At 37.7% G+C, this 14,425-nt stretch overlaps 1 protein-coding gene across 1 annotated transcript in view; it reads right to left on the reverse strand.

Annotated features, from left to right (window-relative positions):
• Window positions 1-14,425, reverse strand: part of LOC126271983 (BLOC-1-related complex subunit 8 homolog) — a 114,869-nt gene that overhangs the window by 14,901 nt on the left and 85,543 nt on the right. The window lies entirely within an intron of this gene.

Raw genomic sequence — 14,425 nt, forward strand, 5'->3', positions numbered from 1 at the left:
AGAGAGAGAGAGAGAGAGAGAGAGAGAGAGAGAGAGATCAGAGTGTAGTTGCCAATGTTTTGTTAGTCAAGATTAACAAAGCAACAACAACCAAATCAGACATTTCAACAATTTCACATGGACAAACAAATGGGTTGCAGTGGCATAGAACATTAATACACTTCCACATATTTCACTTTACAAAGAATATATGTTAATATGAATGCATATTTTCAGAACACACACACACACACACACACACACACACACACACACACACACTACTATGTCCTAAGAAATACAGGCATCATTTATATCATGGTATGGCTTACTGAGAACACATTTTAAAACTGTTCACATGTTGGCACTTTTAATAACTCAATGTTATATGAGCAGTCAACTTCAATACTAACAAAGATCCTAAATGTGTCTGCAGGGCAGAGATGCAACTGGGTGGCACTTTGTCCATAGACCTCACCAGCTTACCTGACTCCTTAATAGTGGACTGCATCCAGAGAATGCCATGCTGAACCATGCAGTCCAATAATGACTCATCTCTTCTGCAGTCCAACTGTCACACAGAAGACTTCACTTTGATCTCTGCAATTATCACACATTTTTTCTAGGCAGGAAGTCTTATGTGGAGTCCACAGGAACTGGAGATATAGTTTGAGGAGAATTAATGGCTCTAGTGTTAAAATCTGATATTGACAGTTATAGCAAGGCTGGCAAAGAATGCAATGAAGCAACAGTTGGTTGACATAGTGATATCCTGTTTCTGATTGTGGAATTAGTAGCCACCGTCATCATCTTCAGTCCAAAGACTTGACTGACGCAGTTCTCCATGCTACTCTATCCTGTGCAAGCCTCTACATCTCTGAGTAACTACTGCAGGAATAGATTAGTACAAATAGTCTAATTACAATCAAATCTCCATTCTCTAAGATAGACGCTTACTATCCTGCAAATGCAGGTTTTAGCCTGTTTGTGAAAATATTTAATGAAGAATCAAAGATTGTACCACAGTCAATGCGTACCACTCCTGTATGGACTGCAAACCAAGATAGACTGATTAAAGTGCACATATAAGAGATTCAAACATTCTACCTGCACAGGAACATGAAGAAACCGTAGGACAGTGTGAGGCAGTCAAACAGGAAGATTTTAGGACTCGCTGGCAGCTACGGTAGAGGATTATGGGAGTAAGGAACTTGACCCTGGGAGTGTAGACAGTTGGAAGTTTTAGCAGGCGTGAAGCATCGGTAAAGTGTGCAACCTGTATTTGCTGTAAAGCCATATTACAAAATATCATACGTTTTTTTGGAGATAAGCATGGTTTCTGTTGAGAGTTTTGTTTACCCCCATGGACTCCCATGCAATCTTGCAATGCTACCTGTTTTTTTGTTGTGAAACTTTGAAGTCACAGGTAGTAGTACAAAAACAAGCCAGACCCAGAGAATAATAATTGTGTATACGAAGGTTTATGATGAAGTCCACAAAAATCAGCATGACAGCACAACACAGAATTTGGTCTCAGCAAGCTATCAGTGAGATGGGTTACAAAGAATGTTCTTCACTACCATCCATGAAAGATGAAGCTTGTGCAAATACTCCTATTTCAAGACTACAATAACAGCATATGTTTTTGGCAAGTAATGTAAATGTTGACAAAGAAAAGGAACAGAGAGTTCACAACTTATGGATGAGTGATGAAGCTCACTTCCACTTTAGTTGTTTTGACAACTATCAGAACTTTCAAATACTGGTCTGAGGAAAACCTGCATCATCTTCATGAAACCCGCCTCCAGTCATGAAAAGTAACAGTAAGGGACAGTTTTGCACACAACACCCTACTTTTTTTGATGTCGGACATGTTAACATGGTTACAGTGAACTCCAGCCATTATGTTGACATGCTAGTTACATTCTCTCTTCCTCAACTCAGTGCTTACGATTTAGGTGAAGTTTCTTTCAACAGGATGGTGCACCAAGCTATACCACTGCAGCGTCAGTAGATTTTCTTAGACTCACATTTACTGGTCATCTCATCAGCAGATATGATGATATTCCTTGGTCTCATCATTCACCAGATTTATAATCTCTTTGGTGTTACCCCAATTCCAAAGTTTTTCCAGTTTTTCAGGGAAAACATCCAAGAATCAAAGACGATTTGAAGGAGTAAATTCAAAATAAGCAACAGTCTGCTGGATGTGCTAGGCCAATGTCATACGTGGATTCACACTCAGGTTCCGACAGTATGTGGGAAACCAAGGACGTCATCTGAGTGATACCACATTCAAAACACAACTTTCTAGGTACACTATTAATTTCCACTCTTGTACCAGCATACTAAATAACTGTCAAACAAATAAAAGATTTAAATTACCAGCTTGAGAGACTTTTTTTTTTAAGTCTTCCCCTTTGACTGCCTCACCCTGTGTGTGATACAATTTTAAGCTCTACTGCCACCCACTTCACAGTTGTGAATGTGGATGATAGATGTAAATGAGGATAAAGTAATAGAAGCAGAAATAGTTATTGCCTAATGACATAATATTAAACATCACACAAAAATGTTGACACTGTAGTCTTTTCTTGTAAGATTCAACAACTATTTATTGCATTTGATTGAAGTAATCAAATTATGGAATCGGTAAAACTGCATCCTTTGATAAGTTCTATCCTTTATTGCCTTTATGGGATCAGGAAACTTAATGTACAACCTAATACTCAACATGTTCACAATGTTCTTGTGTGATGGTCTTATTTACTCATAGTATGTGTAAGGTATTGCCTATTCTTGTGCAGTATGGGTAGAAAATGTAAAGCAACAACTAACTATTTTACAAATTAATGACCTCTGAATGGGTTTGTGTGGTAATCGTTTTAGTACACACACATCGCTCTCTGAACACTGTGAGGTTATTTGATACTGTGGATTGCTTGTAGCTGGTTAGCACAGCTTGTTTTGGTGTGAAGCATTTTATATGTATTTGCTTAACACATTCATTTTCGAGGGTAGCAACTACATAGTTGATAGGCATCTCAAAACAGATTAAGCAGATGTTAGCTGAGTAGGATAAACAACTGTAAAGATTGAGGAGAGGAGGGGGCAGGGGAGGGGGTGGGGGAGAAAGAATGAACTACGATACAGAAGAAGAAAAGACCTATTTCCATAGATTTCAAGGCAGAAACAAGAACACATAATCCAAAAAGAAAGTGCTTTTCTGCTTTAATATAGAGGAGGAGCTGGCTAATGAAGCCAGCAGGAAGGTAAACAGTTTGAAGAAATTTTAGAACAGAAATTCAATATCTGGCATAATAAGGAGATTTGGACAGTCATTCAGTTGGCATTCACATCTCTGGAGAAAGAAAGCAAGACACACAGACTGAAGTGTTATAAATATTGCTGGTAGCACAGTTGTTACCTTTTCCACCTGAGCAACTACGGGAAAAAATTGTATTTTAAAATTTAAATGTATTTATGATAATTACAATTCAATATATCCCATTGGACATGTGAAGCAATGTGTCTTTCATTTGAGGGAAACCTCTGCAGCGCCACACAACTCCACCATTTAGCCAACAACTAGTGACCGTGAAAAGATGGCAGTTATATTATCGAGATTTTCTGTAACTATTACTGTACAAATAATATGTTTATAGTCATTAACTCTGCAATATGATATGTTGTTGTTGTGGTCTTCAGTCCTGAGACTGGTTTGATGCATCTCTCCATGCTACTCTATCCTGTGCAAGCTTCTTCATCTCCCAGTACCTACTGCAGCCTACATCCTTCTGAATCTGCTTAGTGTATTCATCTCTTGGTCTCCCTCTACGATTTTTAAACTCCATGCTGCCCTCCAACACTAAATTAGTGATCCCTTGATGCCTCAGAAAATGTCCTACCAAACGATCCCTTCTTCTAGTGAAGTTGTGCCACAAACTCCTCTTCTCCCCAATCACATTCAATACCTCTTCATTAGTTATGTGAGCTACCCATCTTATCTTCAGCATTCTTCTATAGCACCACATTTTGAAAGCTTCTATTCTCTTCTTGTCAAAACTATTTATTGTTCATGTTTCACTTCCATACATGTCTACACTCCATACAAATACGCTCCGAAACAACTTCCTGACACTTAAATCTATACTCGATGTTAACAAATTTCTCTTCATCAGAAATGCTTTCCTCGCCATTTTATATCCTCTCTACTTCAACAATCATCAGTTATTTGGCTCCCCGAATAGCAAAACTCCTTTACTACTTTAAGTGTCTCATTTCCTAATCTAATTCCCTCAGCAACACCTAACTTAATTCAACTACATTCCATTATCCTCGTTTTGCTTTTGTTGATGTTCATCTTATATCCTCCTTTTATCCTCCTTTCAAGACACTATCCATTTCGTTCAACTGCTCTTCCACATCCTTTGCTGTCTCTGACAGAATTACAATCTCATCGGCGAACCTTAAAGCTTTTATTTCCTCTCCATGGATTTTAATACCTACTCCAAATTTTTCTTTTGTCTCCTCTACTGCTTGTTCAATAAACAGATTGAATAACATCGGGGAGAGGCTACAACCCTGTCTCACTCCCTTCCCAACCACTGCTTCCCTTTCATGCCTCTTGACTATATATATGATATAAAGAAGAAAATTACTATTTGTTTGTCTGTTGAAAGATGTAAGAAGATCCCTGTGTCAGCTGTTGAAGAGCCATTTCAAATAATGCGCATGGCAGACAACCAAAAACAAGAAACCAAACTTTAAGCACAAAAATATTCCAAGTGACTTCATTAGTTGCTAGTGTGAACCCAAGCTGCAAAATTAGACCGAATAATGTAATGTGGATGCAGAATCTTGCAAGTGTCAATCATAATAAATGTGGAGGAGAAGGAGATTTGTGTTTAACGTCCTGTCGACAACTAGGTCATTAGAGATGGAACACAAGCTCGGATTGGGGAAGGAAATCGGCTGTGCCCTTTCAAAGGATCCATCCAGGCATTTGTCTGAAACGATTTAGGGAAATCACAGAAAACCTAAATCAGGATGGCCGGAGCCGGGTTTGAACTGTCATCCTCCCGAATGTGAGTCCAGTGAGCCAACCACTGGGCCACCTCATTCGGTAACCTGTTTTAGAAACTTTCTCTAACATATACACTGCCACTGAACCAAATCTAAAATGTGTGAAAATTATTATTCATATGTTTTGGTACTGTTCAAACTTTCGTTTTGGTGCCAATACATAAAATTATACAGCAGCTAATTATTTCAGTAACTCTCAGAAAATTCCCAGAAAACCAGCATTTAGTCAAACTGTAGCCTGGGATGACAGAAACCAATTAAAATATTGCAATATTTAAGACATTATCCACAATCATAGTATTATTAATCATCATTGTCATTGTCACCACCACCACCAGAATTTTCTATAGTGCATGCCAGCCAGAATATGACAATTTCAAATAGGAAACATTTTCCTGGTGTTCTGTAAATTATCGATTCGATCGTGGACCAGTTTTTCGTTTTGTAAGTCATCAGCAGGTGATAACATCACAATGATAAATGGCATGTAACTCACATAGATATTATTGATACAGGTGATGCATAAAATGAGATACAGAGCATTTAGCAAGGAAAGTATTACATTTCACGTTACACAGAAATTATTACATTTTACAAAAATGGAGAAATGAAGTTTTCTTTGGGACTCTTAGATTTAACATCAGATGACAACAAAGTTAAATTTACTGTCATAATCTGCATTTGCTAAATGAAACCAAATTTAATGGGTGGGGGTGAAAATTCTGTTAGGTTCATTTAAAGTTAAGCTGTCATTCTGTGTCAAATGTTTAACAACTTCAAGTATTTATGGTAGTGGCATCATTCTGTTTTTCTTAATAGTAGGTAAAATTTCACAACCCACATCATATGGTTCATTTTCTGTAAAAAGTGCTCCCACTGAAGTTGAATCCATTTTTTCCAAATTTCCTCTCTCTCTCATGTTTTGCTACCTTAACTGCTACAGCTCTGTCTAAATGACTCACATGTACTTTTGCAGTGTTCGCATGTGATTTTACTCTGAGCTAAAAGTATAATTTTGCCTTTACTACTGAATAATAATTTAGATATGCTGCTGCCATTATAAAATGCATGTGTGCAATAGTGGGACTAACTCTTTAGGACTGTTACCTGAAATTTTACTAACATACAGAATGGTGCACCAGGTCTTTTAACTACTGACTGGCTCCAGTATACAATACTGGTGTGCTCTTACATATTTTATTTTCCAGAATATTACCAATCACATCAGAGCTACAATTATTAGTGAAAGTGATAAACTTGATAGTCTGTAATTCTGTTTGAAAGGAAGGTTGTAATGTAACTGATATGCACCATACAATGGAAAACTGCTGCACATTTATGGTGGGAGTGGTGGGAGCTTCCAGAGATTACAGTACCTGCTTTTCTGTAAATGCTAAATAAGTGTTTCTTTGAGCTAACAACAACATGGAAAGGATAGATTTCTATTCAGCACATGGCAGAGACACACTGAAAAGAATACTCACAATATTTAAGCTTTTGGACAAAGTTCTTCCTCAGAAGTTGAATCCTCACACATTCACAAAAAAAAGAAAAAAACCCTCACATACACAAAGATACTGTCTCCAGCTGCTAGGCCCTGACTGCAACTGCTTCTAAGCTAATACCTATAGACACTGCCCCATAATTTAGAGTAAAAGGTCACAAAGTAAAATTATCATTTGCACAATATTGAGACTCTTATGAGCTGTAATTGAGACTAGGGTATCTACAAGTTTGTTACAAGACAGCAACGTCACTGAATGGACAGAAGGTGACATTTTGATTTGTATAGATCTGCTTCTCATTTTATCTACTGAGGAGCCTCCACTATAGTTGTCTTTGAATTGTCTTATGAAGAATAATGGTTTTATGTTAAGGAAGCGGTCTATTCTGGTTCAGATCAAGTAATGTGTTTGCTACACATTTCCTTGTTTGTTCAACTGATTTTCCTCCCATGATGTACCTAAGGCACATATACCTTGGTATTGTACTGCTGAATTTTATCAATCTGGTAAGTCAAGTGATACTGATGGGGGTGTGTGACCACCAGTTTCAGGCAGTTTAAGTCTCTTCACTGGGCACTGTGCAGCTCAGTACCACCTATTACAACTGGAGTCAGACCATGGAGACCACACTGCCACAGCAAAGGATGTCTCACAGGATAACCCTTGCAAGGAGTACCTACATTTCAAATATTATGAGTACATACTGCTATGAATTATGTGCAGCTGACAGCTCTGATCACTGTTTGGTTTGGGGACTAAAGATGTGGTTTGACTAAATCACTCCAAACAAATTCCGGAATGGTCCTTTTGAAAGAGCACGGCTGATTTCCTTCCCAACCTTAACACAATCCAAGCTTATGCTCCATCTCTAATGACCTCAGTGTCGACAGAACATTACACCCAGTGTTCCTTCCTTCTTCCTTTTTACTATAGATGTAAAGGTCCTTGACAACTCTCCCCTCTTCCCAAAATTGGCCAACCTCTGTGTTCAGTTTTGGACATGTGAGCATATCTCACAAACAAAGGGAATAAGGAGATATTGAGTAATTGGTGGCATGTGTGCCACAACAGGTGACCTTCCCCAAGCAGCCAACACTGCTAACAAAAAAAAATTGTAAAGTGAAAGGTCAAACCTACTAACATGAGCAGATGTGATTAGTCAAAAGTGGTTATAAGCTGAGCGCTAAGGGAGTAGAAAAGTGACAAAAATCTTAATTCTTGCATAGACCCAGTCCACATCAAAATACCCATTCTGGTATAAGAGATTGGAGATGAAAGTTATGAGAAAATTGAGGATAAGGAGGGGGCAGGGGAGAGAATTGCGGCACAAGGGAAGATAAAATTCCTCAATGACTCAGGGCCCATCCACACGCTCATGGAAGAAAAATGAGCTTTCTGGCATGTTTATTCAAAAATTGCAGGTCCACAGTTGCTTACTGAAACAAAGCCACTTTATTGTATTTCTAATACCAAAGAAGAAGAAAGGCAGTTCCTTTTACAAAAGGTATTTACTGAGTTTCTAAAAGCAAATTTCTTTTTGTTTTGCAAACATTTGTATCCATGCACAATTTACTTTCTGTCATTCAGATTTTTAAGATGCAATCACATACATAGTTTTCATATGATACATACTAAATTCAATGTAACTTGGTTGCATATAAATGAAAACCTGGCAATTTATCATGTGTCTTAATTTCAGACAACCTATGGTCAATTCAACAGATGCTCCAAATCACCTCTTCTGGCTGCTACACCCAGAAAACACCATAGTTCCTGCAATATTAGGATGCCGCAAGCATTACTAGGTCATAATCAAATACATGTACCTAGAAAACCTACTACAATCACCATTTTATTTATACAGGGTGCATTCCCTAAATCTTGCACTGCAAATATTATGGAAATGGAAAGTGCTATTGACATGCGGTTTTCACATAATGGACTGGTAGTCAGAGGTTCATACTGTTAGCCAGTCAACAGAGAGTTATAATTCTTAGAAAGTGTATTTTTTGCACAAACATACATTTTTTTAAATGGAACAATGTCTGTTGACATTAACACACTAAAATCAGGTAAATCAGAATGTCAGTGGTGTTCGTTGCAGGAGTCTAGTGTGAGTCGTTCACTAGATATTATATTTTGAGAAGTTCCCACACCGACACTTGTACACTACCTGTGGTAGTGCACACTAAAGAACAATACAAGTGTATACACTAATTATATGTTCTGACCAGTAATAAGACAACCGACCATCACAGGATGAGTTCAAAATTACCACTGGCAGTGGCAATGCATGCTTCCACTGCTGCACACATTCTAGCATTTCAGCAGCGATGTCCAAGCAGGCTGCAGTAATACATCATTGCATATCATCAGGTGTAGTTGGTATGTCCTAGTAGACACATCTTTCAGCTTTCCCCACAGAAAAAAGGCTACAGGCATCAAATCAGGGGAACAGACCAGCCACCGTATAGTTTCTCTGCATCAAATCAAATGATTTGGAAACAATTTGTGAAGATATGCAATAGTACTTTGAACACTATGGGCTGGACACGCATCATGTTAGTACCACAGGTTCCTCCCAGTCTGGAGAGGAATGTCCTCTAGCATCCGTGCAAGATGGTCTGTTAGTAGACTGCAATACTTGTGCATGTTCAGTGTTCTTTCTATGAAAAATGAGCTTATGAGTGATGGTTGACTATCTCACACCACATTTTTATATTCCATGGATGCTGACGTTCCACCTGATGAAGCGTTCAGAGACCGTCAACAGACCAACAGGGCATGTTTTGGCGGTTTACTTGGCCATGAGTGGTAAATGTGGCTTTGTCTATAAACTAAATATATGATACATCTGGAGTATCCTGTCTTAATGCCCATGTACAGAAGTTAATATGATTCTCATAATCATTTCCATGCAGCTCTTGATGGAGAGGATGTGACAGGGATGGAACCTATGTTGATTGAATAAGCTTTGGCCACTTGCCTTACTCATGCTGCTTTCTCGTTCAATTGTGTGAGAGCTAATGTGCGGATCAACTGCAACAGCAGCAAAAACACTTGTTTCCTTTTGTTACATTGTCTAAGTGTTACATTACCACTTTCACGTAACTGGTTGAAGAGGTCGATAAATAAGTGCTGAAATGGTCGATGTCTATTGGGGTATCTTGCCACAAACACCATACGAGAATGAACTGTATTCTTCCTACAGTCTCGATACATCATGTACACGTCAGCTTTTTCTGTATTGGAAAATTCCATCGTTGACTCACAACATACTGTTTGGACTGTCACAATGCACTCAAGGAACACACAAACACACTGTAAGCAAAAATAACAACACTGTACCTAGCAACTATGCAGACTGAATGGCACAAGAAAACATCCATGCAGAAATTTCTCAAAATCCAATATCTTGTAAATGACTTGCACTAGAATCCTGCAACCACCACCACTGACATTCTAATTTACCCTACTTTTTGTTTGTTGATGTGAACAGGCATTGCTTCATCAATAGATGTATTGGGAAAATTCTTAAAATCTTTTGTCCAACTGTGATATCCAGTGAAGACATCTAGAATCAAACAATAGACAAAACTATCACCATGCAAAGACAGGATGTTTGCACAAAAAATACGCTTCATGAGTATTATTACAATCTGTTTATTGGCTAACAGCCTGACTAACAATCTGTTCGGTGAAAACCACATATCAATAGTACTTTCCATTTCCACAGTATTTGTAGTGCAGGGTTAAGGTGCTTCAACCTGTATACACCACACACAGTAGTCTACAAACTCTGCATTTCACTCACAGCTCAAGGTTTTCTGACACTGATGCATTCTGCTCCTTACTCCTCTATAAATAGCAATTCATGATTGATAACATTTGAAGGTAAAATTCTGTGCATTACTACAAGCTGCTGTGGCATTGGCATCCTCAGAAGTCAAGAACATCTGCACTATTGGTATGTCTCATTAGAATCACATGCAATAATTATTCTGTGATAAGGCTGCTGTCAAATGGAAGTAAAAAATGAGCAACCTGGTTCTATATGTAACCATTCTTGTACAGATAAAGTAAATATGCTTTGAGTCATTATTGATCAATCAAAAGAACTCATCACTAGTCTTTAGATTCTCTTTGTAGACTTTGAAACGGCTTTTGACTACATTAAAGGAAGTCATATGTGGAAACATTTGAGAAAGTATGTGATATCAGAGAAACTTTTATAAGTTACCATAGAGATTTACAACTATACATACTGAGTCATTCACAAGGGTAAAGTTACAGAACCCTTTCCAGTTAAGCCTGAATTTCGCATAGAACGTGTTTTATTTCCAACTATATTTTTACCAGTTCTGGATGAAGTAAAAAGGAAAAGTGGTGGAGAAGAAGAGAGGGATACAAGCGGAACTGGCTGAGCAGTTCAAAGATCTTGATTTTGCTGGCGACATCTGCATCTTATCACAGAACCACGGTAACTAAAAGGAAAGCTGCAGGACCTTGAACACGAAGCCAGGATTGTTGGTCTGAAAGTTAATGATATCAAATGAAGATTATGAAAATCAGAACATGACATATGGGAAAGCTGAGACTGAATCAGGATGTTGGAAAGGTAATAGAGTTCCCATATCTTGTGAGCATAGTTACTGGTGGGGGCGGAGGGAGGGAGGGGGCCAGTTGCCGATGCCAGATCAAAAATCCAAAAGGCGAATGGGACTTCCATCCAGCTGTATCCACACTGGAGGGCACTAGATGTTTCCATAACAACTAAATTCCTAAAAATTAGAACAAACATGAAGAGACAAATTTATCACCATCCAAAACCAGGATGTTATGTAGAGACCAGCTCTCCGCTGGAACCTACAGGGTAAAAGGAAACAAGGAAGACCAAGGACATCATGGAAGAGGACACTGGAGGACGAGGCAAAAACAGAGAGGACAGATTTTACAGAGTCATTGAGTCAATAGGAAAATTCACTTGAGAAAATTATAAAATTAGGATACTTACCGGCTAGCTAGTACTCATCTTCAAGAAAAAATGTTTTAATTCATCTGTCAGACAATGCATATTAAAGGTCAGGGAAGCATTCTAATTTCCATAACTACTATTTCCTGCCTCTGAGAGGATAGAGGAACCCACCTGCTGTGAGGACAAGAATGGACAAACCATTGACTGTCTTAATGCCTGGCCCTTCATCTTTGTGCCCAATCCTCACAACAGATGGTATCTTCTCATCCTGGTGTTTGAGAGATGTTCCTTTCTAAACTTCCCCAATCTATCCCCCTCTTTACACTATTTATCATTAATATAAAGTGGAACAATCTTCATCATTATTACAGTACAGGGGAATGGCTTTGTTTACGATAAGTCCACAATGAAACAAACAAGTGGTCAGATCATGTTGTTGAAGATGGTATATCAATGCATGTATGCCCTACTTCTTCACACATGCTTATGTTCTTTGCACTGTCTCCAAAATCTGGATGCACTACAGCACACCACCCAAGTAGTCACGAAGCTAAGCGTGAAACAATGCAGATAAGGTCACGTGCAACACCTTATTTTTACAATACTACAAAAATATAATCCACAATCAATTGTGTACCAATTCATATCTTTGTATTTAATAAGGGTATGATAGACTGAGCAAATAATTTGAAGTGCACTTTTCTCATCCTGCAGGACAATTACACAAAATTCAAGAGTTTTATATGGTATTTTGTTCCAAATACTACTACATAAGTTAACGAATGACTATCTACATGCCAATAATTGCTATTTCTGCACACTTCAGAAATTCAGACACACTGTGCGACAACCATCACAGATCGGTGATCTAATTGCAGAATGGCCAAGGGTTCCAAGGATGTCATCTGGTTTGTGAACTGTCCACCAGATTGGACCTCTGATATCTAATTTTAACAGTTATATCTATTGTGGGATATTAACTGCACACTCTTAATTGAAGCATTCATGTGATGTTATACAATGAAGACTCCAGTAATCATAACAGACACTAAACTGTCAAAATCAACAGAATGAGTTCAGTGGGGAAAAGATTCTACTAATTAGCCTTAGGACAAACCTGCATGGAAAATGTACACATTTAGCATAGAGCTGTATAGAACGCTAATGACAAATGATACATGAAGATAACCTTAAAGGAAGAATGTTTGAACTGAAGGCTCTCATTCAGACATATATTAATTCAGGTAACAACCTCACTAAATCTGTTTCTCAAGCAGTCATTTGTAAGTTTCATTTAATTCAGCTACTCGGGGTTTTTCATAATATCACAAAAAATTAGCATATAATGTGTATCTGACATTCAGTACAAACATTTGCAAATGTCTATTATAAACTACAAAGAAAATTAATCATCAGAAAATCTGTTCAAATGATGTTCCTACACAATGTGTGCTGTTTTTTGTAAAAGCGCCAACTGTATCATTTTGATACATTCCGCAGAACAAGCAGGCAGCCTACTCATAGTTCTCAGAATGGCCACTAGGTGTCAGGAGCAGTCAGTAACAAGTGTGTTTTGGACAAGAAAGCATGGCTTCAAGAGAGAAAGGTTAGTATTTTTAATTAATCATTTATTTACTTCTAAAGCAGTACTAAAATATTGTTAACAGTTCCCTGACTAAAATTCTACCAAAGAAAGTGACGTGAAAGACAAATTTACTTCTGAAAAATCATATTTTATTAGATGTATCATGCCTGTGAGCAAACAGCGGTCAGCTGCATTTTATATTGTTCATTCATTGTTTCAAGATTATTTTATTATTTTTAGTGCGCATTTTACAACTTTAGTAATGGGATAGGCATTTCCAACGCTTTCTATACAAGTGAAACTTTGCAAATGTGATTTAAAAATGAAGATCCAAATATTATTGACAGGTCTATCTATTCAGAAATAGCTCAGCTTCTGGATGAAATCTTTGACGCTAACTGTTCTGACATTGAAATTGATGACAATGGTGATGATGCTGAAGTTCTCATTCAGGGATTGCAACTGACAGCATCTGAAGAAGATGATGAAGTTTCAGACAGTGAAAGTTCAGTAGCGCCAACACAAGCTCATGAAACTCCATCACCTAAAGATACAACACAACGCTGGTGTCACACAACAGAGTACATAATGATTTCAGTAGTTTTAATAGGTATGAATGTTAATTATTGCAAAACAATTGTTTTTAAAAAGGACTTTTTTTGTATTTTAGATTTTCGCCCAGTATCTCAACAGCCATGACATCAACATCATCAAGTTCTGATGTAGAATCTGTCAGTACAAGCATTAGGAAACCATCTGAATATTTTAATAAGTATTTAAATGAAGGTTTCTTCAGTAATATGGTAGAAAAAAACAAACATAAAGCATGTTTCATCACATGGAAAATCTCCCAACACCATCCCAAATGAGATCAAGAAACATTGGGCTGCAAGTATTGTGATTTCACTTATTGGTTTTTCTAAGCTTAGGATGAGTTGGGACAACATACTAGATATCCAATGGTTGCAGAAAATGTCAGCAGAGATTGTTTCTGCTGCCTTAGAGCATCTCTCTAGGTTGTTGATGACAATGCTGTCAGTGACAGTGAAAAAACAATTGACAGACACTGGAAAGTAAGACCAATGTTGTCAATGATTAGAAAAGCATGGATGCAACATCCTCATTCAAAAAAAATTTTTTTTTTTTTTTGGGCGAACAAATGGTGCCGTTCCATGGGCAAGTCCGCATGAAACAACATGTTAGAAGAAAACCTCAAATTGTGGGCCTGAAAAATTTTGTAATGGATTCACCTTAGATTTTTTTTATGTATGAGGGTGGACAGAGACCAATTAATTC

Source organism: Schistocerca gregaria, chromosome 5 (genome assembly GCF_023897955.1).
Source record: "Schistocerca gregaria isolate iqSchGreg1 chromosome 5, iqSchGreg1.2, whole genome shotgun sequence".
Classification (NCBI taxonomy): domain Eukaryota; kingdom Metazoa; phylum Arthropoda; class Insecta; order Orthoptera; family Acrididae; genus Schistocerca; species Schistocerca gregaria.